Below are 26313 nucleotides of genomic sequence, written 5' to 3'. Positions count from 1 at the left end.
ATTTTCCCACAGCTCTGCAGTCTGGAAGGCCCAGATCAAGGTGTTGGCAGGGCTGTTCTTTCTGATGTTTCTCTCCTTGGCTTGTAGATATACATCTTCCCCCTGTGTATTTACTTGGCTTTCCCTCTGTGCATGCCTGTTTGTGGGAGACCAGAGGAAAATTGATGCCTAATTGGCCTTCTTGGTGAGCACAAAGGACAAAGGTTGCACTCATGGGTGACCTGCATATTGCCGGTTTTAGGGAAAAGTTAAGACAGCTGAGATTAAATTGTTTACCTGAGGATGTACTACTGGATATTGGAAAGCAGACTAATTTTGTCTTACTTCAATTGCTTGTACCTGTGTTTGGGTGAAAAAGGGTAAGATGAGCCAGATGCTCAAGGCTCCTCTGCCTACTCGAAGCAAGAGCTTTGTGGCTGCCCAAATCTTAAACTGATTCAGTGTCTCTTTGTCATTCTTTCTTGTTCACCAGGTCAGAGAGAACAATGTAGTGGGTCTGGGTCCCCCACAAGTGGTGCCTCAGTGAGAAAGCTCAGAGGAGTGGGCTGGCTCCCCATGAGTGGTGCCTGGGGCAGGAGGGACCTGAGACAGTGGTGAAGGCTGGCTGGATGGGTTGGCGGCCAAACAGGAACCTAAGACCAGAATTGGCTACACCTACCTGTTCTCTATTTTTTTTTTTTAAATAAGGACATCAGTGATATTGGACCAAAGCCCAGACTCATAACCTCATTTTAATTTAATCACCTCTTTAAAGACCCTGTCTCCAAATGCAGTCACACTCTAAGGCACTGAGTGTTAGGACTTCACCATGAATTTTGAAGAAATATATTCAGCCTATAATAGTGTATTTAAATAACTGCAGGACTGAAAAAGGGAGATACAACGAATTGTCAGAATTCTAAATAGAAAACAGAAATTGTAAAGAGAAACAAAGGACATTATTGGCATAATTGAGAAATTTTGAAAATAGGTTGAATATTATAGTATTGTATTGATGTTGAATTTTCAAAATGAGAAATTGTATCATACATAGGGGAATATCCCAAGATATACAATGAGATATTTAGGAACAAAGTGTTATAATATCTTCAGGCAATTCTCAAATGATCTCTCTCTCTCTCTCTCTCTCTCTCTCTCTCTCTCTCTCTCTCTCTTTCTCTCTCTCTCCCTCAACAAATAGAGCCAAAGGTTAATATGGAAAATTCAGAGAAGAGGGTATGTGGACTTTCTTATGCTATTTTTACATTTTTTTTCCTGTGGCTTTTGACCTTTTCAAAATAAAAAGCAGGAGGAAAATAAACTTTCTGTTATTGTTTGGATGCTCAAAATTTTTTATAACTTCCTTTATTTATTTGTTACTCATTGAATATCTGTTAGTAAATGATCTCATGGCTGTTTCACTCAGAGTATATGGTAATTGTTTCATGGAAGTATTTGCTTTATGGTTATCATTAACAAGTATGTTAATCAAGTATGATTTCATTATAATCCTGAAATTATTACTGAGTTTGCATAACTGTGATAACCTTATATAATAGGGTGGTCTTCCAAAGTAGTTCCAATGCCTACCACTTTATAAAACATTTGCTTAAAAGCATTCAGTTTTAAGTACTCAAGAAATAATCTAGATCAATTGTCATAAAGTAAAAGTCAATAAGTATTTATTAAACATGTATAATTCACCTATAACTCAGCCAGACTTAGTTTTTGATCTCAAGAGAATCTATGCATTTTTTCAAATATGTCAGGCAAAGATTTCAAGAAATAATTGGGTAATGATTTTTACATGCCTTAGGAGTGATGAGAAAGGTGTGTGGTTTTCAGATAACAATGAGATTTGGGAGAAAGAAACATTGATAAATTGCATTGAAATGAAAGGATTGGGTTATACCCAAGGACTTCTGGGTTCCAGAAACTTCCAGCAATGGACAATTCTCCCTAATTAGAGTTGCACTGAGTGCTTTTCCCTTTAATCATTCTATAAGAAAAGTTTTGGCTAGATCACTTCTTGGTAACCTGCTGATTGCTGACATCTGGAGTGATTTTTAATAGGCTTTTCACCTGCTAAGATAATTAATACCTGTTCAGACAAATATTACTTGTTTTGCTTAGAGTAGTTTGTGCATATAGGCTGACTCATTCTCTCATATCCTATCCCCATAGTGAACTTGAGCATGTATTTTCAAGAGGGCTGGACAAATCTGTCTGTGCCAGGCTGTAACTATGGAACAAAACTAAGTAAAACGTTGCACAATCTTAAGAAATTGGCTAGGGAAATATCATATTCTAAATAAGTCTACTTTTTTATGAGGATTACTACAATTTCTTCATCTGGTTTTACCTTTCATGGAGGAAAACTTAGAATTTGTGTCACCCAGATTTCCATCACGATGACAAAACACATGAGCTAATCAATTTACAAGAGGCAAGAATTATTTTGGCTTCCAGTTTCAGAGGTGTTAGTCTATGGTTGTTTGGCCTTGTACCTTTGAGTAAGGCCAACCAACACTGCAGAAGTATAGTTTCAGGGCAGGCAGGAAACAGAGAGCCGGGAGGATCCACGATCATGCCTCAGTGACCTCACTTCCTGCCACCAGGCTATCCCTCTTAAACTTTCCTTCAGCTCTCATTAGTGCCATTAGAAGGGGACCAAGCCTTTAACACATGAGCTTTGAAGGAAAGATTTAAGATCCAATCCGTAGCAGCATTAATAGAAAATTCACTTCTCCATTCAATAAGATCTACATAATGTAACTACAAAATGCAAGCAAAATTGGTATTCATGAAAATTTGAATCACAGTTTAACTTATAGTTTCAATCTGATAATGAAAGACAGTTGATCAGAAAGTGGACATAGACAAGGTTATTTCTTTAAAATATTAAAAACTCTGGCAGGGTGAAATCCAGCCTTTCCAACACCATTTATTAAATAGGATATCTTTCCTCCAATGAGGATGGTTGGATCCTTTGTCAAAGGTGAGGTGGCTGAGCATATCTGTACTTGTTTTTGCATCTTCTAATCTATTCCACTGATCCTTGCGTCTGTTTATTTGCCAGTACCATGCTGTTTTTATCACAGTAGCTTTGTAGTACAGTTTCAAGTTGGGGATTGTAATATCCCCAGCCAAATCTCTGTTGCCTAAAATTTCTTTTTTTTATTATTAAATTCTTTTATTGGTACATTTTAGGTATACAACACAATTACATTTCTCATTAGGAATTGTACCTTTACTAATGTATCTTGGTTCTTATTTTTTCCCCATTCCTAGCCCTCCCTTCACCCCCTCCACCCTTCCCTATTTACAAAGACTTTATTTCCATTTTTTCCATTTCTCAGCATTTTTCCTTTCCCTTCTTTCCTTTCCCCTGCCCCTCCCACTACCCCTACCCCTTTGCACATTTTCTTCCTATTTTGTTATCGACTATTCATTCTAATCATTGGTACATTTTAGGTATACAATATAATGACATTCATCATTGGAAATTTGCACCTTTACATAGTCTCTCTTGGTTCTTATTTTTCACCCTTGCCCAGCCCTCCCTTCAACCCCTCCATTCCTCCTTATTTACAAAGATTTTGCTCCTATTTTTCCATTTTCTCATATTAATCCCATTCCCTTCTATCCTTTCCCCTAACCCTCCCACTCTCTTCCGCTTTGCCCCTTTTCTTCCTATTTCACATTACCTATTATACATTTAGTCTTTATTTACACTTTCAGCTTCTCACACCAGAGAAACTATTCGGTATTTATACATGTGTGTCCTATTTATTTCACTTAAAAGTATTGCCTCAAGGTGCATCCACTTAGCTATAAATGTCTCTAATTTCTCATTTTTTATGGCTGACAGGTACTCCATTTTATTAAAAAACCACACTTTCTTTATCTAGTCTCCAGTTGATGGGCATTTGGGCTGTTTCCAAGTTTTAGCTATTACAAACTGTGCTGCTATGAACATGGGTGCACATATATCACTGTGGTATGATTCTTTTAATTCTTTGGGGAAGATCCCCAGCAGTGGAATAGCGGGGTCAAATGGGACTTCCAGTCCTAGTTCTTTGAAGTATCTCCATACTGATTTCCACAGTGGTTGCACCAGTCTACACTCCCACCAGCAGTGGAGCAGGGCTCCTCTTTCCCCACAGCCCTGCCAGCATTTGTTATTGGTTGATTTCATGATAGCAGCCATTCTTTCTGGAGTGAAATGGAATCTCAGTGTTGTTTTCATTTGTATCTCTCAAATGACCAGTGATGTTGAATATTTTTTCATGTATTTATTTGCCATTTCTACTTCTTTGTCTGAGAAATGTCTGTTCATTTCAGATGCCCATTTTCAGATTGGGTCTTTAAATTTGGGAGGTCTGATCTTTTTAAGTTCTTTATAGATTCGAGATAGTAGACCTTTGTCTGAGGAAGAGCAGGTGAAGATTTTTTCCCACATTGTGGGTTGTCTCTTCACACTGCTGGTGGTTTCTCTTGCTTGCAGAAGCCTTTTAATAAGAAGAGACCCCACTTGTTGATTGTTTGTGCTAGTTCATGGGCAACTGAGGTTTTGTTCATAAAATCTTTTCCTACACCCATGTCTTCAAGGGTTCTACCTAACCTCTGTTCCAACAGGTTCAGAGTTTCTATTTTATTATTTAGATCTTTAAGCCATTTTGATTTTAGTTTAGTGCATGGTGAGAGATACAGGTCTAGTTTTAATCTTTGGCAAGTTGAAGCCCAATTTTTCCAGCACCATTTATTAAAGAGGCTATCTTTCCTCCAGTGAGGGTGTTTGGCTCCTTTATCGAACATGAGATGGCTGAGTGTGTCTGGAGTTGTTTCTGCATCTTTTGATCTGTTCCACTGGTCCTCAGGTCTGTTTCTTTGCCAGTACCATGCTGTTTTTATCACAGTAGCTTTGTAGTATAGTTGCAGGTGGGGGATTATGGTACTCCCTGCCATGTCTCTCTTCCCTAAAATTGCTTTTGCTATTCTGTGTCTCTTCTTGTTCCAAATGAATGTTTGGATTGTTTTCTCAAGGTCTATGAAGTATGCTGCTGGGATCTCAATTGGAATTGCATTAAATCTATATAACAGTTTTGGAAGTATGGCCATTTTCACTATATTAATCCTTCCTACCCAGGAGCAGGGAATGTCTGTCCATTTTCTGATATCATCTTCAATCTCTCTTTTCAGAGTGCCATAGTTTTCAGAGAAGAGGTCTTTGATTTCTTTCTTTGGGTTGATTCCTAGGTATTTCAGTTTTTTGGATTTTATTGTGAAAGGAATTATTTGCCCTATTTCTCTCTCAGTGAGTCTGTCATTTGTGTAGAGGAAAGCTATTGATTTTTGTGTGTTGACCTTGTAACCAGCTACTTGACTGAATCTGGTTCTTAAGTCTAGAAGACTTTTGGTGGAGTTCTTGGGGTCTTCTATATACAGTATCATGTCATCTGAAAGTAATGATTTGACTTCTACATTACCTACCTTTATTCCTTTTATTTCTTTCTCTTTTCTAATTGCCGTGGCCAATGTTTCCAGAACTTTATTGAACAAGAGTGGTGATAGTGGACATCTTTGTCTTGTTCCTGATTTTAGTGTGAAGGATTTCAGTTTTTGACCATTTAGTATGATATTGGCTCTTGGTTTTTCACAGATGGCTTTTATCAGTTTGAAGTAGAGACCATCTATTCCAATTTTTTGTAGGGTTTTTATCATAAATGCATGTTGGATTTTGTCAAATGCTTTTTCTGCGTCTATGGAAATAATCATATGGTTTTTGCCCTTGGCTCTATTGATATAGTGTATTACATTGATTGATTTGCATATATTGAACCATCCCTACATCCCTGGGATGAATCCCACTTGATCAGGGTGTATGATCTTCTTGATGATCTTCTGCATCCTGTTTGCCATTATCTTATTAAGGATTTTTGCATCTATGTTCATTAGTGAGATTGGCCTATAGTTCTCCTTTTCATTTGGGCCTTTCTCTGCTTTGGGGATCAAGGTGATGCTTGCTTCCAGGAATGAATTTGGGAGTATTGCTTCCCTTTCAATTTCATTAAAGAGTTTAAACAGTAGTGGCAGGAGTTACTCTCTAAATGTCTTTTAGAATTCAGCAGTGAAGCCATCAAGGCCTGGGCTTTTCTTAGTTGATAAGTTTTTAATTACATTTTCAATTTCATTGGTTGATATTGGGTTGTTCAGAATTTTTAGGTCTTCTTCATTCAACTTTGGTAATTCATATGTATCTAGGAATCTGTCCATTTCTTCTGTGTTGTCCATCTTATTGGCGTATAGGTTCTGAAAGTAGGTATTGATGATCCTCTGGATTTCTGCTGGGTGTTTTGTAATTTCACCCTTTTTATTCTTAATTGCATGGATTTGGGCCTTTTCTTTCCTTTTTCTGACAAGGTTGGCTAAGGTTTTGTCAATTTTGTTGATTCTTTCGAAGAACCAACTCTTGGCTTCATTGATTTTTTGTATTGTTCTCTTAGTCTCCATTGCATTGATTTCTCCTCTGATCTTTATAATTTCCTCCCTTGTATGAGCTTTGGGGTTGTCCTGTTCTTCTTTTTCTAGAAGCTTGAGGTGCAGCATCAGGTTGTTTAATTGGGCTCGTTCTGTTTTCTTAATATGCGTGTTCACTGCTATGAATTTCCCTCATAAGACTGCTTTCATTGTGTCCCATAGATTACAATATTTTGTATTACCAGTGTCATTTAATTGAAGGAACTGTCTGATTTCTTCTTTAATTTCCTCTATGACCCATTGGTTATTCAGTAGTGTGTTGTTCAATTTCCATGTGTTTATGAAATTTTTTGAGTTTCTTTTGCTATGGATCTCCAATTTCATCGCACTATGGTCTGATAATATACAGGGGATAACTTCAATTCCTTTGCACTTACTTAAACATGTTCTATGTGTGAGCATGTGGTCTATTTTGGAGAAGGACCCATGTGCAGCTGAGAAGAATCTGTATTCTGATTTTGTGGGGTGGAAGACTCTGTAAACATCTGTTAAATTCATTTGTTTAAGAGTTCGATTGAGTTCTAGTATTTCATTACTTATTTTTTGTCTAGTTGATCTATCTATTTGTGACAGTGGGGTGTTGCAGCACCCCACTACAATTGTATTAGTGCATATATGACTTTTCATGTCCGTTAGTATTTGTTTTATATAGTTGGGCGCACTAGTGTTTGGTGTATAGATATTTATGATTGTTATGTCTTCCTGTTGGTTTGTTCCCTATACAAGGATTTAGTGTCCTTCTTCATCTCTCTTAATCAGTGTTGGTTTGAAATCTACTTGATCTGCAAAGAGGATAGCTACTCCTGCTTTTTTTCGGGTTCCTGTCACATGGAGTATTGTTTTCCACCCTTTAACTTTCAGTCTATGAGTTTCCTTTTAAATTAAGTGTGTTTCTTGTATGCAGCATATTGTTGGATTTTGCTTCTTGACCCATTCTGCCAGTCTATTTCTTTTGATTGGTGAATTGAGACCACTAACATTGATGGTTATAACTGAAACGTATTGACTTGTCATTGCCATGAGTTTTTCTTTTTGTTGGGAACTCCCCCTTTACATTTAATTTCTTGTCATGCCAGATGGGTTCATTCTGCTTTGCTTTCTGGGGTTGTGATCCTCAATGTCTGTTCCTAGGATATTGTGTAAAATTCTTTGGAGTGCTAGTTTGGTATTCACAAAGTTCCTAAGGTGCTCTTTGTCATGAAAGTATCTTATTTCTCCATCAATTTTGAAAGACAGTTTTCCAGGATACATCAATCTGGGTTGGAGGCTGTGTTCTTTTAGGACTTGGAATATGTCACTCCAAGCTCTTCTTGCCTTGATGTTTTGTATTGAGAAGTCTGCTGTGATTCTGATGGGCTTTCCTTTGTATGTGATTTGTTTCTTTTCTCTAACTGCTTGTAGAACTTTGTTCTTCTGTTGAGTTTCTGGAATCTTAACAATTATATGCCTATGTGTAGATTTTTTTGATCAAGGCTATTTGGAGTCCTATATGCCCACTTACCTGCATGTCAAGCTCTTTTCCCCTGCTTGGGAAGTTTTCTGCCATTATTTCTGTGAAGAGATTTTTTATGTCATCTGCACTCTCTCCTGTTTCTTCATTGACTCCAAACAGTCTTATGTTATTCTTCTTTGCTTCATCTAGCAGCTGCTGGATTGATATTTCATGTTCCCTTATAATTTGGAAGCAATTTTTTCTTCCTGGTCACTAATTGCAATCTTATGTTCTATATCTGAAATTCTGTCCTCACATTGGCTCATTCTGCTGTGTAGACTTTCAGTGGAGCTTTTCATGTCCTGGAAATCTATTTGCATCTGTTTTATGGATTCCATTTGTTTCCTATGTTGGGATTCCATCATGTTCCTGAGCTCCTCTGTAGATTTATTAATCATGTCTTGCACTAGGGGCACAATTTCTCCTGTTATCTGAGAAATTATTTCTGATTTCATTTTTTCCAGATCCCCTTTTGTTGCTAGTTCAGTGGGTCCAGGTGGTTTAGTATCAGAGTGTTTCATCTCATTTCCCTTTGTGGTTGCTGTAGGTGATCTGGAAGTCTGGTTTTTAGACTTATTTATGTGTTTTCTCATTTCGACTGGGGTGGGGGTCTGTTACTGCCTGCCCGGATTATGTCCTCTGAGCTGGGAGAGGTGGGACAGGGGCCAGGAGCAGTGGTAGGAATGGTGGCTCAAAAGCCCTTTCCTATGGGCTGGGAGCAGCGCGAGGTATGGTGGCTGGGAAGCCCCTTCCTCTGGACCAGGAGCAGTAGGATGGCGGCTCAGAAGCCCCTTCCTCTGGGCCAGGAGCAGTGGGACAGAAGGTGCCCCAAAAGCTCTTTCCTCTGGTCTTGGAGCAGCGGGAGGGATGGTGACCGGGAAGCCCCTTCTTCTGGACCAGGAGCAGTGGGATGGCGGCTCAGAAGCCCCTACCCCTGGGCTGGGAGCAGTGGGACTCAGTACCGTGGTCTGCTGGTCTGGTGACTTCTGCGTCTTTGTAGTGTGGAGCCAGGTAGCTGTACAGAGGAGCAGGGAGGGGGTCCAGTGGATTGTTGCTGGGGCACGGGCTGATTCGTTGTGTTCTTCGAGACTCAGGACCTCAGTAGGGCATGCGCAGACCTGCCTGTTTTCAGAGGGGTGATTCGGCATCTTCCACATGACTCAGGACCTCGGTAGGGCGTGCACAGCCCTAAAATTTCTTGTGCTATTCTAGGTCTCTTCTGGTTCCAAATGAATTTTTGGATTATTTTCTCTAGTTCTGTGAAATATATTGTTGGAATTTCAATTGACATTGCATTAAACCTATATAATACTTTTGGAAGTATGGCCATTTTCACTATATTGGTTCTTCCTATCCAGGAACAAGGGATGTCTTTCCATTTTCTTATATCCTGCTCAATCTCCTTTTTCAGAGTGCTATAGTTTTCACTATAGATTAAAACTAGATCCATACCTATCACCATGCACTAAACTAAGATTGAAGTGGATTAAAGGTTTAAATATCAAGACAGAAACACTAAATTTTCTGGAAGATAAGTTAGGTAGAATTCTTGAAAATATAGGAAAAGACTTTATGAACAAAACCTCAGTGGCACAGGAACTTGGACAAAGAATCAACAACTGGGATCTCATCCTATTAAAAAGCTTCTGAACTGCAAGAGAAACCAACAACAGAGCTAAGAGACAACCTAAAATGTGGGAAAAAATTCCAGCAACTGTACCTTAGACAACAGACTGCTATCTAGAATATACAAAGAACTGAATAAAATCAGACCCCCCCCAAATTCAAAGACCCAATTCAAAAATGGGCATCTGAAATGAACAGACATTTCTTAGGAAAAGAAGTAAAAGCAGCAAATAAATATATGAAAAAATGTTCAACATCACTGGTCATTTTAGCGATGCAGATGAAAACAACACTGAGATTCCACCTCACCCCAGAAAGAATGGCTGCTATCAAGAGATAATCCAATAAAATGCTGGAAGGGGTGTGGGGAGAAAGGAACCATTCTCCCTTGTTGGTAGGAGTGCAGATTGGTGCAACCACTGTGGAAATCAGTATGGAGATACCTCAAAGAACTAGGCTTAGAGGTCCCATTTTACCCAGCTATTCCCCTGTTGGGTATCTTCCCCAAAGAATTAAACCACAGTGATATATGTGCACCCATGTTTATAGCTGCACAGTTTGTAATAGCTAAAGCTTGGAACCAACCCAAGTGCCCATCAGCTGGAGACTGGATAAAGAAGATGTGGGGTTTGTTTTTTTTTTTAGTGGAGTACTACTCAGCCATAAAGAACCAGAACCTAGAGACATTTATAGCTAAATGGATGCATGTTGAGGCCATCCTCTTAAGTGAAATAAATAGGACATATATGTGTAAATACCGAATAGTTTCTCTAATGTGAGAAACTGAAAGTGTAATTAAGGATACACATGGATGAAATGGCCTAATAACATATTTCTCGGATTGTGTTTCCATCGCATGTCATATGACTGTATCAAAATTTAAATTAGGGAGAAGTTTGGCTTATGTGGAGTATGCTAGCTAACTGGAGTTTTTTTTCTAGACCACTATTTGTTCAATGTTGGTTTTGGGGATCTTTCTGAAACAAATCACATCCTCTGGTGTCTTGTTGGTATATGAGATTTTTTTTTTTTAAGTTATATGGAAAAATGTTTAAGTGCTTTTCAGTTTTGTTTTGATTGAGTTCTACTGTATTTCAATATTATTGTAGGTTTTCCCCCTTGCATTGTTCTTCTTTGAATGGTTTTAATTTCTGTATGTGTGAGTGTGTTTGATAATAAAGTTATTTTTAAATAAAAAAAAACCTCTGCCTATCCTTAAAAGATAACCCAGATAAATAAAAAATAAAGAATACACAGTTGTGAGAAGAGGCTCCAAGGACAGGATGGTTTTGCAAAGGTGACTAACTGAAGGATACCACGTGTTCTGTTGACTGCAGAGCATGGGTTGATTGGATCAGACATAGCCCTGCAGTGCAGAAACCCCAAACTGGAATTATAATGAATGCATCCAGTGAGTTTTGAAGTGGAACATTTCACACCAAAAGAAGAGTAGAGACATGAAACATTAGGAAAGGCAAGGACTAAGCAGAAGGATTTTAATCAATACAATGTAATTAATTAAATACTTGAATTTTATAATGAAGATGCTTGGGAGTTCAGGTTGAATAATTAAAAATGATTATTTTCAATTCATATTCCATAATTATTATCAATTATGTAACTGGTCTGTCCTTTACCAACAATTTACACAAATTAGGGTTATGTTAATTAAAGTACACTTGTCTAGACATACAGTATTGATATTAAACAAAACAGGCTTTCAAGAAATATCTATCACTATAGCATAAGTGGGCTATTTCATAATTACAAGTGGTTTAATTCACCAAGTAGCTGTATCAAGTTCAATTTGGCATAGTCAAAATAATAGATGTCATAAATACATGTAAACATTGATAGAACTAAAATAAGAAATATTCAAATAGTCAGTAGTAGTGGGAGCAACTTCTCCTAATGGTAAGTTATACTTTGGAACTGCAAATAACACATTCTTAAGCACATATGAAATACTTATAAATTTTTGTGTATTAAAATCAACAGTGTATGTCCTCTGATCGAAGTACAAAAGTAGTTATCCACGACAAATCAAAACCAAACAATAACAAAAAGCAAAAACCCAAACTGAAAATAAACTTCCAAGTTAAGAAATATGTTTCCATAAAAAGTTAAGAGAAAGAAATCACAATGAAAATCAGAAATATCATGAACTAAATAAATCAAATATAATATTTAAAATTTTAAAGACTAAAAGTCCTATATGCCTATATTTAAGAACATAGTTTAAAAATTAGTGATTAAGCCCCATTTCAATGTGTTAGCTCTTAGGCAATAAACAGAAAATTAAATCCAAAATATAAAAAAGGAACAAAATGAAGTTAGTAGAAAAAAAATTTTTTTTCCATTAAGTTTATTGGTATATTTTAGATATAAAATACAGTTACATTCATCATTGGGATCTTGTACCATTACATGAATATCTTGGTTCTTATTTTTTTTCCCCTTCCCCTGCCCTCTCTTCACCCCCTCCACCCTTGCCTATTTGCAAAGACTTTGTTTCCATTTTTTCCTTTTCTCATATTTTTTCTTTTCCCTTCTTTCCTTTCCCCTACCCCTCCCACTTCCCCTACTTCTTTAGACCTTTTCTGCCTATTACATAATATCAATTATACATTTTCTAAAAATTACAATATCAAGATCTAGAGGACATTACCACAGATTTTACAGAATTTAAAAGGATATAGAAAGCATATTGCAAAAATCTTTTTTGAAATAAATTTAACAACTTCTATGAAGTACCTTGGAAGACAAATTAATGACACTGACTCTGGAAGAAATATAAAATTTGAATAGTACCTATTAAAGTATATTCCTAGCTTGAAAACCTACCTATATGACAACAACAGGCTCATACACATTTTAACTGATGAATTTTATCAAACTTTTAAAGCGAAAAAAGAAGGAACACTTCTCCCCTCATTTTAGAAAGTCAACATTGTATTAATCCTAAAACTGGATAATAGAAGATAATAGAAGAAAAAAGTATGAATGTAGATAAAAATTTGTTTAATAAAACAAACTATTAGAAATCAGATCTGGCAGTATGAAGAAAGTGGTTTTATTTTAGGGATTGCATTGTTGATTCAGCATTGGAAGACCCATCCCCCTAAGTCATCATTTTAACAGAGGAAAGGAAGAAGCCATATGACCCCATCAGTAGTTTGCAAAAAAAGTATTGGACTAAATTCTTCAGCTGTTCATGGTAAAAGCTATCAGGAGAATAGAAATAGAACAGAACCTTCTCAACAAATAAAAGACATGTGCTCCATACTTCCAGCAAAAATGCCTTATATGAATGGAAAAGATACAATACTTTCTCCCTAAAATGGGGAACAAGGACAGATATGCCTACTCTTCATCTGTCCATTATACTTTGAAACATAGGCCCTAACCAAAATAGTCTGTCAATAAAAAGAAACAAATAGCATAAGATTGGCAAGGTAGAAGTAAAATCTTTATATGTAGATGAAATGATCATCTACAGAGAAAATACGAAGAAACTTCTAGGAGCCCCTAGAACTTGTGTTTGAAGTTAGCAGGATTAGAAAACACAAGGCACATATTAAATTCAGGTCTTTGTATACTTGCTATAAATGAAGAATTGGATATTGAAATTTAAAAGTTATGTAGGAGTACAAAGGACCTAGGAAAGTAAAAAGAAAAAGAAAAAAAACAGTGTTGGAAGACATTTATTACCTAATTGTAAGACTTCCTCTAAAGCTACAGTAATCAAGGCAATGATGGTGTGAGGAAAGACATATAGATCAATAGAATAAAACAGAGAATCTAGAAATAAAACCACACATATATGGCCCATTGATTTTAGAAAGATTATTTAACATTAACATTTTATAGAACATAAACTCAACTCAAGAGCAGAGGAAAAGATAGTGTTTTCAACAAATGGTACTACAACACCTGGTATCTGTATGTAAAAAATTAACCTCAACCTTATTGTCCCTACATAAAAATAACTTGAAAGGATCTATGAACTTAAATATGAAAGACTGAAACTATAAACTTTAAGAAGAAATTATAAGGGAAAATGTTCATGAATTTAGGGTAGGCAAGAATTTCCAGGGATACAAAAAACATGATGTATAAAAGAAAAAAAATTGATAAATGAGATTCTATCAAAATTTAGAACTTTAAAAGACATCATTAAGAAAATGAAAAGTAGTCCTTGAACAAAACATATTTTTAATGTATAACCTATTACCAGAATATATAAAGAACTCTTACAGGTCATTAATAGACAACCCAATTAAAAAGTAGATACAAGAAGATGATAAATAGCCAGTACAGCACAAAGAAAGGTGTGCAACACTAGAATTAGAAAAATACTAATCAGTACAATAACAAGATCATATTATACACTCATTAGGGAGATTAAGTTAAAAGTTTTAAAAGAACAAATGTCAGGTTAGGTGTGAACCATTTGGAACTTTCTAATACTCCTAATGTGAATATAAAATGATAAAACCATTTTTGAAAATAATATAGAGATTTCTTGTATTACTGTTAAGAACCAACAGTTCTATTCTTAAGTTTTTACTTAAGAGAAATGAAAACACATGTTCACAATAGATTTGTACATACAAGTTGACTATCCCTTATCTGAAATTCTTGGGACCAGAAGTGTTTCAGAGTTTGGTTTGAAATTCACTTATCTGCACAGAGGATAGCTACTTCTGCCTTTTTTTGAGTTCTTGTCACATGGAGCATTGTTTTCCACCCTTTAACTTTCAGTCTCTCAGTTTCTTTTTGAATTGTGTTTCTTGTATGCAGTATATTGTTGGATCTTGCTTCTTGACCCATTCTGCCAGGCTATTTCTTTTGATTGGTGAATTGAAACCATTAACATTGATGGTTATAACTGATATGTATTGACTTATCATTGTCATGACTTTTTCTTTTTGTTGGATTCTCCCCCTTTACATTTAATTTCTTGTTGTGCCTGATGGATTCATTCAGCTGGGCTTCCTGGGGTTGTGATCCTCATTGTCCTGTCCTAGGATATTGTCTAAAATTTTTTGACGCGCTGGTTTTGTGTTCATGAAGTTCCTAAGGTGCTCTTTGTCATGAAAGTATCTTCTTTCTCCATCAATTTTGAAAGATAGTTTTGCAGGGTCCATCAATCTGGGTTGGAGGCTGTTTTCCTTTAGGGCTTGAAATATATCACTCTAAGCTCTTCTTGCCTTGAGAGTTTGCATTGAGAAGTCTGCTGTGATTCTGATGGGCTTTCCTTTGTATATGATTTGTTTCTTTTCTCTGGTTGTAGAAATTTGTTCTTCTGTTGGTTTTCTGGAATCTTAACTATTATATGCCTCTGTGTAGATTTTTTTTGATGAAGGCTAGTTGGGGTCCTATATGGCTCACATATCTGTATGTCAAGTTCTTTTCCTGTCCTTGGGAAGTTTTCTGCCATTACTTCTGAGAACAGTTTTTTTCTGTCATCTGCACCATGTCCTGTTTCTTCATTGACTCTGATCAATCTTATGTTATTCTTCTTTGCATTGTCTACCAGCTTCTGGATTGATTTCTCATGGTCCCTTACCATGTTAAAGAAATTTTTCTTTTCCTCCTCACTAATTGCAGTCTTATCTTCTATATCTGAAATTCTGTCTTCACATTGGCTCATTCTGCTGTGTAAACTTTCAATAGAGTTTTTAATGTCCTGGGCATCTGTTTGCATCTGTTTTATGGATTCCATTTTTTTCCTATGTTTGAATTCCATCATGTTCCTCAGCTCCTCTATTTTTTTTAAATGTGTTTCCACTCTAGATTTATTAATCATGTCTTGCACTATGAACACAATCTCTGCTGTTATCTGAGAAATTATTTCTGATTTCATTTTTTCCAGATCCTCTTTTGTTGCCAGTCCAGGGAGTCCAGGTGGTTGAATATCAAATTGTTCCAACTCATTGCCCTTTTGGCTTGCCTTAGATGAACTAGAAGTCTGGTTTTGAGACTTATTTACATGTCTTCTGATTTCAACAGATGCAGCCTGCTGTGCGTTTGTTGAGGCAACTTTTTGGTTACCCGGTGGTCTTCAATTCTCAGCAAGCCACGGAGAGGCCTTTTCTCTGCTGCTCACCAGTACACTAATTCCTGGGTTCAGAAAGGTGGCCTTCTGGATCCCTGAGCTGGCCTGTTGTCTGGGTGGGCTTGGGGCTAGGGCCTGTGCACACTTGGGATAGTATCTAAGTGTGCTGATGGCTAAGGCCCCTATGTAGCTGTTGTCTGGGAGGGCCTTTGCCTGGAGTCTATGCACCCCAGTTCCTGTTGTGTGAGCAAGCTAGGGTCTCGTGCACTTACTGATGGTATCAGGGTGAACCTCTGGCTATTGCTTGTGTGCCTGTGCAGCTCTTTTCCAGTCAGGCCCTTCCTTAGGACAGTGTATCTTAGCCTCTGGGGTCAGGGCGGAGCCCTGGCTGGGATCTGCTTTCAGCCAGGACACTCTGGTTCACACTGCTGTTCCCCCAACTAAGGTGGTCTGGTGTGCCTTTATTGCAGAGATTTTCTTCACTTTTCCAGTGGGCTTTAATTTTCATCAAGGAGCCTCAGAGAGGCCCTCTTTTTGTGGTTCACTTCTGCTCTATCTTCTTGAGCTCAGAACAATGTCCTTTATGACCCCTGCAACTCTGTGGTGTGTATCCAGTTAATGACACAGCCAGGATGGGGGCGGGGTGGGGTGGTACTGCCACCTGCTTGGCTCACCTCCTCGGCACTGGGAGTAGCTCTGCTCCTTGGAGCTCTGGGAGGCCAAGAGGCTCACCTCAGTGCAGAAAAATTAATGATATAAACAAACATGAAAATGGATAATGATTTGCTAAATGTAAGATATTAATAAAATTGCTGAACTCATAGTATTATATACAAAGGTGAAAGGTTGAAAAGTTGTTCATTCATATTATGTCACTGTTCTATTTCCTAGTACACTGTATAGTGGAGGATACACAAGCAATGCAGTAAGAAAGGAATAAAATTTTAAAGATAGTAAATTAATAAAGTTGATATTATTTGCAAAAGATATGGTCATATATAAAGATTGAAAGAAATTCTATAAATAATATCAGCTATTAAGAGAATTTATCAAGTTACCTGACTACAGGTGATGTACAGAAATTATTGTACTTATTTATATTTATTAGCAACAGAGTTAGAAATTAAAACAAGGATAGGATACTTTAAAAATTATAAAAATATTCAATATTTAATGCTGTAAGTACTTGTAAAATTTTACTTCAAGGAACTAATTAACACTTAAATAAGAAGAGGGACATACAACATCCATATAATTCAAAACTTAATATTGTAAAACTGGTAGTTCTAAGAAAATGGATTAATACCACTCAATTAAAATCCTAACAGGTTTTCAAAATTATTTTTAGGATAGTTTTCATTTATGCATGGGTGTATCTCAGGGAGGTGGGGGAGTAAAGATAGAAAAGTTTTAAAAGTTTGAATTCAATTCATTTTGTTTTGTTTTGAGACAAGTTCTCACTATGTAGTTCAGGCTAGCCTTGAATTCACTATGCAGCCCCAGGCCTGCCTTCAATTTGCAGTGATCCTTCCGTGAGTGCTGGGATTACAGGTGTGCATCATCACGCCCAGTTAGACTCAATTCTGTTTTTACAAGTCTGAAACATTTTTCTAGCATCTTGGGAAGTTCATAGCCCTGAGGCCTCTGCCTGCAGCACCTGATAGGTAAAATAGTCCTTTTTGTATTCCTAGGCTTCTGGTCTTTGTACTCTGCCACCTTCTGCCTCTGTTTTAATGGTTCATTTATTGATCAATTTTCTTATAATTGAAATAAAAATTCATATATGTGTAAAAGATTTTGCTTTAAAATTTATGTAGTCATGCACTGAAAAATTATTTTTATAAAACTATACAGTTAAAGATATATTTTAAATGAAATGGTGCTGTTATGTATTAAGTGCATTTGTTTTTACTATTTTCATCGATTGTTATAACAGAATGATCCTATTTGAAAAATACAGTTTCTACACACTTTTAAGAAAGCTCACCAGGGGCCGGGGATTGCACAAGAACCTGAGTTCAATCCCCGGTACCAAAAAAAAAAAAAAAAAAAAGAAAGCTCACCAATTTATTGCTTTAGGTGGTGCATATTTTCTACTGTACTAGTCTGCCCTCCAGTGGTTTTTAGAGAAAAGTAAAGAAAAATTCATCAGTGAAAGCCAGCTGATTAGTTTTGGAAAAACTATTATTATTTAAATTCAATCCGCCTTGTGCAGTAATATATTATAAAATTTAGAAATTTCTCACATGGAATGACATTAACGTGCATCTATATGATGTTATGTTATAGAATGTGTGGATTAAGCAAAAAGATTAATATTAAAATAATTAACACATTAAAAAATAACAGTAAAATAATAATTATGGATAAGATTTATTGACCATGTATTCACTGTGCTAAGTACTTTCCATATATTACCTTGTTTTATTTTCACAGTAGAAATTCAGGTTTAGTGTGGTCAAACAACTTGATTAAGATTAAACATTAAATAATAATTATAGCTAATTGAATAATCTTTAGTGCCAGAAACTCTGGTACTTTTCTGACTACACTGGTCAGTATACCCATAGAAAACAGAAGTCACCTTAAGGTCCTAATGGAAAATGGGTTAATACTGGAACAATAATGTATCTTTACATTCAGTGGAAGAGCCAGACAACTAGGTTCTTTGTTGGACTTTCTTTAATGTCTGCCGAAACAATGTAAAAATGTAAAACTGACTTGCTGGGAGCTTTCACCTCTGAGGTTATCACTACAAAAATGCCACAAGTCTCACAACACTGAAAAACCCGGGGGCAAATTCTACTGTAAAGAAAGCTCCTATTGTCTCACCTTGCCCACCATCAGGAACTGCCAAGTGTTGAAGCAGCTTGGTCTGTAGCTCATGTCCAACATCTCCCTCTGATTGGCAGATGCAGTTCACCTGCAAGGAAGCCTGGGAAAGGTAGTATTCATTTCCTCAGCCCGTATAGGCCAGGGTGAAGCAGAGAAATGGAGCATGAATGCTGGAGGCCATCTATTACCTCCAGCGCAACACAACTATTCCTTTTAGGCCTCACTGAGAGAAATATTTTTCTTCATGTCATAGATGAAGAAGTAAATGATTAACAAGTGAAATAACTGACAGAGAGACTAGGAACCTATACTTCTCTTATTCTGAAGCACAAGGCATATCATAATCTCTATATGACTGCTTGATGTCATCATGAAGTCAATGTTAAACTAAAGTGGTTGCTTCCCTCCTTTTTCTCATATGGTTTTTATCAGGATGAGACCCAGATTCACCCATAAATGAATTGAAGATGGCATTCTCCATGAATTCTCAGAAATGAATTCTCAGTGGTTGGCCTCCTAGGCTTGAGGAAAATAGTTGCAAAATCAATGTACAGCCCTTCTGCTGCTCATATTTTTTCAGGCAAAGCATATGTTTACTGATACGTATGAGTTGGCCAGGAATAGGAAGTTAATGACATTTGCTGGCACTGGAGTGTGCATGTTGTTGGTATATTTGGGAAAATTGATATATGTGATATACTCAGAGCAGTGGAATATCAAACAGTAGCAAAGAAAGACCAGAAGGGTAGAAGTTGTTTTTGTCCATGTAACCTTACCTACCCCCGACACCTCCCAATATGCATGTACCTAGGCACCAGTTCACCAGACACTGTCCTCCCACTTCAGAGGTAAATATGGGATCCTCTCAGACCAGTCTGACCTCTCACTCTAGGAATGAGAACCTGAGAGAGAATGCCTAGAAACTGAAGAGTCAGAACAGAACTACGTTGCTGGCAGTACTGAGGCAATCACTTGATAATTATGCTTTGAGGAAATTCCCAGGAGATATATAGAGGTGTCCTGGTTTTTGTCTCTTCTTGGGGGCACTACTTATATTTTCAATCTGAGTATTTTACTCTACAAAGAGATGCCAGCCTGGCAGGGCTTCTTAACATGTGATGGTCAAATGTAGGAGAGAAGGATGTACTCTTTTCCTTAATGGGGAGTTGGAACAAAATTCAGCAATCAGGAACCTATGTAGCATAAGAACCCAGCGATACAATAAACACTTGTTGACTTAATGCTCAGATCTCATGGGTACTCAGTAATTATATGGGTGTTTCCTTGTTTTTTGGCAAGTCTGGTAGAAAACATTTGTCCTTTTTCTTATCCAAGTGAGTGCCAGAAGAACCTAAGAAGTTTTTCTTAAAAACTCAGAAGCTACTGATTAATACGGTGTGATTCGGAGCATCTGAATGGATCAGAGTGGGGGTCAGTGATGTATACTTTGACAATTCTGTGCTAAGATTTGAATGCTCACCTTAGTTGTGATTAGTTGCCTAACATGGATAGTAGTGTAATCTCCTCATGAGAAAGCAGACAGCAGACAATTGTAATAAACAAGTTGAATAAGATGTCACGAGTTGGTAATGTCAGCTTCCTGGATTGGAAATAACTGGTTTGAATTTTAGGAGTTTGAAATTTAAAGGTGTCAGAATCAAGAGTGTAACGTTCTTAGGGAAATTGATGCTTACTTCTTTGAAAGGCACCTGGCATTTACAAAAAAAAACGGGTTGGGGGAGGAATGGTGTTTAAAAAGGTGTTAAAGTGCCCTCAAGTGGCCCAACTCTAAACTGCATTTTAGTGAACAGATTTATATGAACAAGATGAAGAGAGGAAAACATTCAGTAGAGTCTAGGATTTTTAATTTAAGACACTAGTAACCCTGTTCTAAAAAGACATGGCTGCAATGAACCATGACCTTTATTCAAATTTCCTGAAAAAAATGGTGGCAAATTATTCCAGTACTCAACCTTCAAGTGCACTAGTGTTGTATCAATTTAAAAGATCCACATTTCACTAGGTTTTTAAAATTGGAATTTGGACTGTATTGATAAATAGTCTAACCTCTTTGGATTCATTTTTCACTGAAATCACAGGGATTATACACTCTTGCTTGAAAATTAAAAATAATCTTTATTTTTAATGATGATCTTCATTAATTTCCCCAACAGCAGATATTTTATACTAAAACTCCTGTGGCATTGGCATTACAGTTGCCTACCAGATGGAAAAAACTCCCTGACCTCAGGGACGTGTGTAGAGTCTGTGTGTGGAGTGTGTGGTATGAGAAAATAAACAATACCCACGTGATTCACAGCCTGACTCAATCACTCCTTCATAATAAACCAAATCAATACAGATCATTTTAGGTGCTTTGAGCACCTAAGAAATAAACTGAGAGGTGTGATAGAAGCTGCTGAGTGTACTGGCAATTTTAGATAGGTTTGGCAGGGATAGACTGTGACAGCATTTGAGTTGAGCTATGAAAGAAGAAAGAAAACTGTATGAAAAATAAGGGAGAGGTATCCAGGTAGAGCAAAAGCAGTTACAGAGATTCAGGGAAGGAAAGGCACCGAGTTCATTTGCAGGAAGAAAAAAATACATCAGGAAAGCGAAGATAATGAGAAAGAGGGCAGATGGATTAAGATGGGGAAGACATAAACTATATCTTAGCTGTCGTACTTTATTTCAAATTCTTTGGGAAAACATTGAAGATTTTTAAGTAGTGTAGTATGGTATAGGGTGAGCCTATTGGATTTTCATTTTAAATTTTTGTTCGTGTACTGTGAGGATTATTAACTAGGGAGGGGCAAAAAAAAGAAACAAAGAGTTCAGTGAGAAGAGTATTGTAGTAGGTCAAGAAAGACAAAATGTGGCTTTAATTAAGATGATAGAAATGAAGATATAAAGAAATAGAAATAACTAAAATAAATATTTGAGGAGGAAATTAGAAGCTTTTTTAAATGAATTAGATGCGAGGAATAAGCCAATGTAAGAATGAGGATGACTCATTTTTAGATGAAACGTGTTGCCATTTACTGTGACAGGCAACACAGAAGCAAAAAAACAGGTGAGATGAGATGGGAAAGCACGAGTTGTATTCTGGGTTTGCCACCTTCGAGAAGCATAGGTACATTAAAGTGTCAGCAGGCAGTTAGCTATATGAGTGTAGAGCACAGAACAGAATTAAGAACTGTTATTGAAAGCCACGGAAATGTATGAGATTACACAGCAATAGTTGAGGAGAACAAAAGCAACCTGAATGAGTAATGTCCTGACATCTGGTGGATGCAGTGAGGTCATAAAAGGAGACTGATGTGAGGTATCATGAAAAACAGGGTGGATGATGTTGCAGAGACAAAGAACAACGTTATAAGAAATGAGTAGTAGGGCTGGGGATTTAGCTCAGTGGTTCCGGTGCCTGCCTTGCGAGCGCAAGGTCCTGAGTTTGATCCCCGGTACCGAAAAAAACAAAAAAAATGAGTAGCCAATTATGTGGAATGCCATTGATTACAAAGTAAGATAACAATTTGGAAATACCCCCTGAATTTGCAATATGGACCTTTTCAAGACCTTGATAAGAACAAGTTCAGAAAAGTGTTGTGGAGGAAAGTCAGACTGAAATATGTGGAATGATGATATAATATTATCAGGAAGACATATCACATGTAAACTCTATGTGGCAACTTGATATTTTTCAAGTATTTTTTTACCAAAGGAGAGTTATGAAAGAATGTTTTCATATAGGATCAGTACCTCAACAGAGACAAATATCAATAAAAAATCAGGACATAGGAATTAAGTCCTTGAGGAAGGAAGAAGGTATGACAATTGAAGCATAAGTGGCTTGTCAGTACTTGAAAAAGGGTCTTTTTTTTTTGGTACCGGGGATTGAACTCAAGTCCGTGAGCTTGCGCAGCAGGCAGCAAAACCACTGAGCTAAATCCCTCGCCAAAAGAGTCTTCTTTTACAAAGAAGTGCTAGGAAAGACAGAGAGTATGGGTACAGGTGCACATTACACTGATTCTTAGCTGAATCCCTTTGACCACATTTTAAAATTTTCTACTTTTGAATTATAAGAAATCACATTCTTTTCCAAAATTTCTTTATGCTGGCCAAATTATGGAAATGTCAAGCTAGCAAAACATTCTCTACTCTAGTACTTTTCAGATATTTTATTTTACATTGTTTGCATTGTGAACTTCAAAAGAGACCTATATGATATACAGCATTTCCCAAACTGATTTGACCACATGAACCCATTTTTGTGAACTGCCCTTTATATCTGTGGGAAGAACTCTCCTAAGGAACACACTGTGGGAGATTCAGAATGACCAAATGATGTAGTGTTTCTTTATTAAATTTGATTTCATATTCTTTATATAAGAAGTTATCTTTATGTTCTTTTTCATAAATCCTATTTTTCTAGCACTTATATAAAAATGAAAGGATAAGAGGGTATACAGAAAATATATGGGCGCATATTATTTCTAACAACTTCCTTACCTTTCCTTAATAAACTGAACACTAATAACATAAGGACTACTTTTTATCTGATATTAAAATGTGAATAAAAATTTCTTTATTTACAAATACCAGTAAAATATCACATTTACTTGTCATTTATGCTTTGAATATAGCATACATTGCCTTTTACACTATAGCATCTTCTGTATAGAAGGCATTTCGCAAATTCTTGGTGAATGAGTAAGTACATACATACATACCTTGCTATTCTAATGCTTTGAAACTCATTAAATTTGATACTTGATGCGTTTTGACATGAAAATTTTGTCCTAGCACTCAGTGCACAAGTTAGAACTTATGGGTATTGATTACCTTGTAACCTGCTACCTTTTCCAGCAAAAACAGTTTGTTTGGTATTCTTCATTTTTTGGTACTATTTGTCCTTCCTGGAACCTATCAACAAGTACCAAGGTATGACCATATATGAATTTCCACTTAAACACCATTTATTAATAAATATAAAAAAATTAACTTAATTACAGTATTGTGTTGAAGTATTTACCTGCAGTATTCCTATGGTGGAATGGTAGCAAAGGTTTTTGTTAGAATAGACTAAAGAATGGGGTGGGATGGGGAGGAAATAGCACTTTCCTTTCTCTATACCAACAAAGAAACTTGCTTTTTGAAAATTGAGAATTAATTACAAAGATATTCAACTACTAGGAAGATCATTTTTAAATCTACAGTAAAATCTTGCAGAGTGATCTTCACATAGTAATCAACAAAATATGTTGACTAATAGTAATTAGACTTTAAAAAGACTTGTCTTAATTAAGCATCACAGAAAATTACACATATTTCTTTCATTTTAGGAAATCCAAGCAGGCTAAATCACCCCCGGGCATTTTCTCAAGGAGACCAGTAATATCGGGAAATGATACTTTAGAAATTCAGTCATTTAGTTATCAACTCTAGATGAAATATTTATTATGTAGAAGCTACTCTGTAAGATGCTAGAAATAAAAAAGAACACTAGTTTAGTCTAATGTAAGGTGGCTGGGTATACAATTACCACTTATTTTGTTGTTCTTATTTTTTGACAAGTGATCTTCTTCTGCTTTCTGTATAGTGAATTCTTGCCTTCATTCTTCTCCTTTTCTTCCTCTTATTTAATACTTTTCATCTTGGATTTGTGAGCATTTTAGAAGAGTAGCTGACAGAGGAATCAGCAAGGAAAGAGAGATTGTAGTATACTGAAGTTTGGACAGATGTCTCCCAATGTTTTTTCATGCTCTCCTGTATTGGAGGGAACCAGGAAGGTTCCCTGGGGGGTCTGTGAAGTTCACAAACTCACAGGTGTCTGTTTCAGAATGGCGTGGTGTGTGTCTCCACACGCCCATATGCAGGGATGCCAAGATGTTCCTTTTTTCCCAGATGGCCAAGATCAGCAGGTGCACAAGCATTTGTGATTCATACTTTGTTGTTTGTGCTGTCACTTCCATGGCAAGGATAACTTTTCTTTAATTTCATTTTTGGTTCCACATTTCTGGCCTCTTCTTCACAACACAAAGTCATCAGGGGGCCTCCTGCTGCCCATTCATTTACTAGAGCTTTGCTGTTCCAATAGGGACCACTATTTGTTCCTTATGTTTTGAGGAGTTTAAGAGAAATCTGAATGTAGTGCCTAGGCTCTGCCTGACTTTCAGTACCCTTGATCTAATTTTAATTCTACTTTAGAGTTCATATTTATATATTATCATTTAGGATTATGGACTTTCCTCAATTTCACTGAAGATGATGAGGTAGTCTTTTTTATTTCCTTCCTTCTCCTCCTCCTCTTCTCTTCCTTCTCCTTCCTTTTGAATAGTCAGTCTCTCAGGAGAGGGGCAAGAGATTCTTGCTTATCCTCTTTCCTGAATTCTTTTGAAAGGCTTAAAATGCAGTTATTATTGCAATGAGGAAGAAATGGAATGCTAAAAATTGTTCATGGTTTAAAATTAGAGTTTATTATATCTGTGCATTTTGTTTTACTTTCCTGTGTGTATAGTTGAATATATAGGACCAAAGAGTCCTAATTTGCATCTAGTCTTTCTAGATGTTAAAGAGGTCACCAATGTATGACAGAAGTAGAATTTGTAAACTAACATGTTGAGTACACTTTGTATTAAAATTCATAAGAAAGACTTTTTAAAAACACTTAGGAAGTAAAATGGTTAAAGTCCATTCTAAGTATCATATATGCATATATTTATTCCCTGGGTTAAAGAAAAGATGGGTTTTCTAGCCCAGGGTTTTTCTGTTTAGATGATACTTTAAAATTACAGCCTTTGTTAAGTATATGTGTACAGTTTACTCAATGCTAGTAAACATATGGAAAATTTTTTATTGGAAACATCTAATCTTTCTAGATGTTTAAAATTTACATATGCTGGGCATGGTGGCACATGCCTGTAATCCCAGCACTGAAGAGGCTGAGGCAGTAGGATTGCCACAAGTTTGCAGCCAGCCAGAGCTACATAGCGAGTTCAAAGCCAACCTGGACCTGGGGCAGTGACCCATATCTCAAACACCAAAAACGAGTTCACACATGTAAAAGTCAAGGGATAAATTAACGCCCTTTAAGTGTTTAGGTATTTTTTTGGTTACTTTATGGGAATGTTTGCATTTTAGAAATGGAATTGACAAATATGATGTCTTGGAGAGTATGGTGACTGTTCATAGGTGGGAGAGGGGAATTATGTAGAGAGGAAAGCTAAATTAGTTTGCATTATCTAGCTATTATTCTATGTTTACATTTTAATTAATATTGCTGGTGTTGAAGACTAAGTCCTAATGCTCAAATTATGTTAGATGTAGAAAAATAATCCCTACATAGCTGTCCTTTTGTTGGCTTTTAGGAAGAACTGTGTTCTAGAAGTGACCTTGGTAAAGCCAACTGTTAGAACTAGACATCATCCTAAACTTAATCACTGAACAGTGAGGAAGGAAAAGGGACAGTGAGGGTGAGGGCTCTGCTAATACCCCATATAGGAAAGGTGAGTAGATCATAGCCATAGGTCTACATGTGCATTTTGGTGAAGTACTTGGGCTCATTATGCACACATTTCGTACTCCGTAGTACAGCATCTAAGCTTTATAGATGTCCTGAGATGTCAATGTATGATAAAAACTAAAGGCAGTGAGTTAGACAACATGTAAATGGGTTTTTTTGTCGTAATTGATAGAAGGGATGCACCGTGGACTAGGAATTGTTACGCCACCTCTGGGCAGTGTGTATCAGACCTGGTCCATAGGCTGGCAGCAGAGGGGC

The 26313-nt window shown here is 36.7% G+C and overlaps 1 protein-coding gene across 1 annotated transcript in view; it reads left to right on the top strand.

The window, feature by feature from the left end:
• Positions 1-26313, top strand: part of LOC147823146 (uncharacterized) — a 456826-nt gene that overhangs the window by 135875 nt on the left and 294638 nt on the right. The gene's annotated exons all lie outside the window — the stretch shown is intronic.

Source organism: Heterocephalus glaber, unplaced genomic scaffold, assembly GCF_053883595.1.
Source record: "Heterocephalus glaber isolate CG9 unplaced genomic scaffold, H.glaber_assembly_v1.0 deba00001600, whole genome shotgun sequence".
Classification (NCBI taxonomy): domain Eukaryota; kingdom Metazoa; phylum Chordata; class Mammalia; order Rodentia; family Bathyergidae; genus Heterocephalus; species Heterocephalus glaber.
This window is presented reverse-complemented; position numbering and strand designations above follow the sequence as displayed.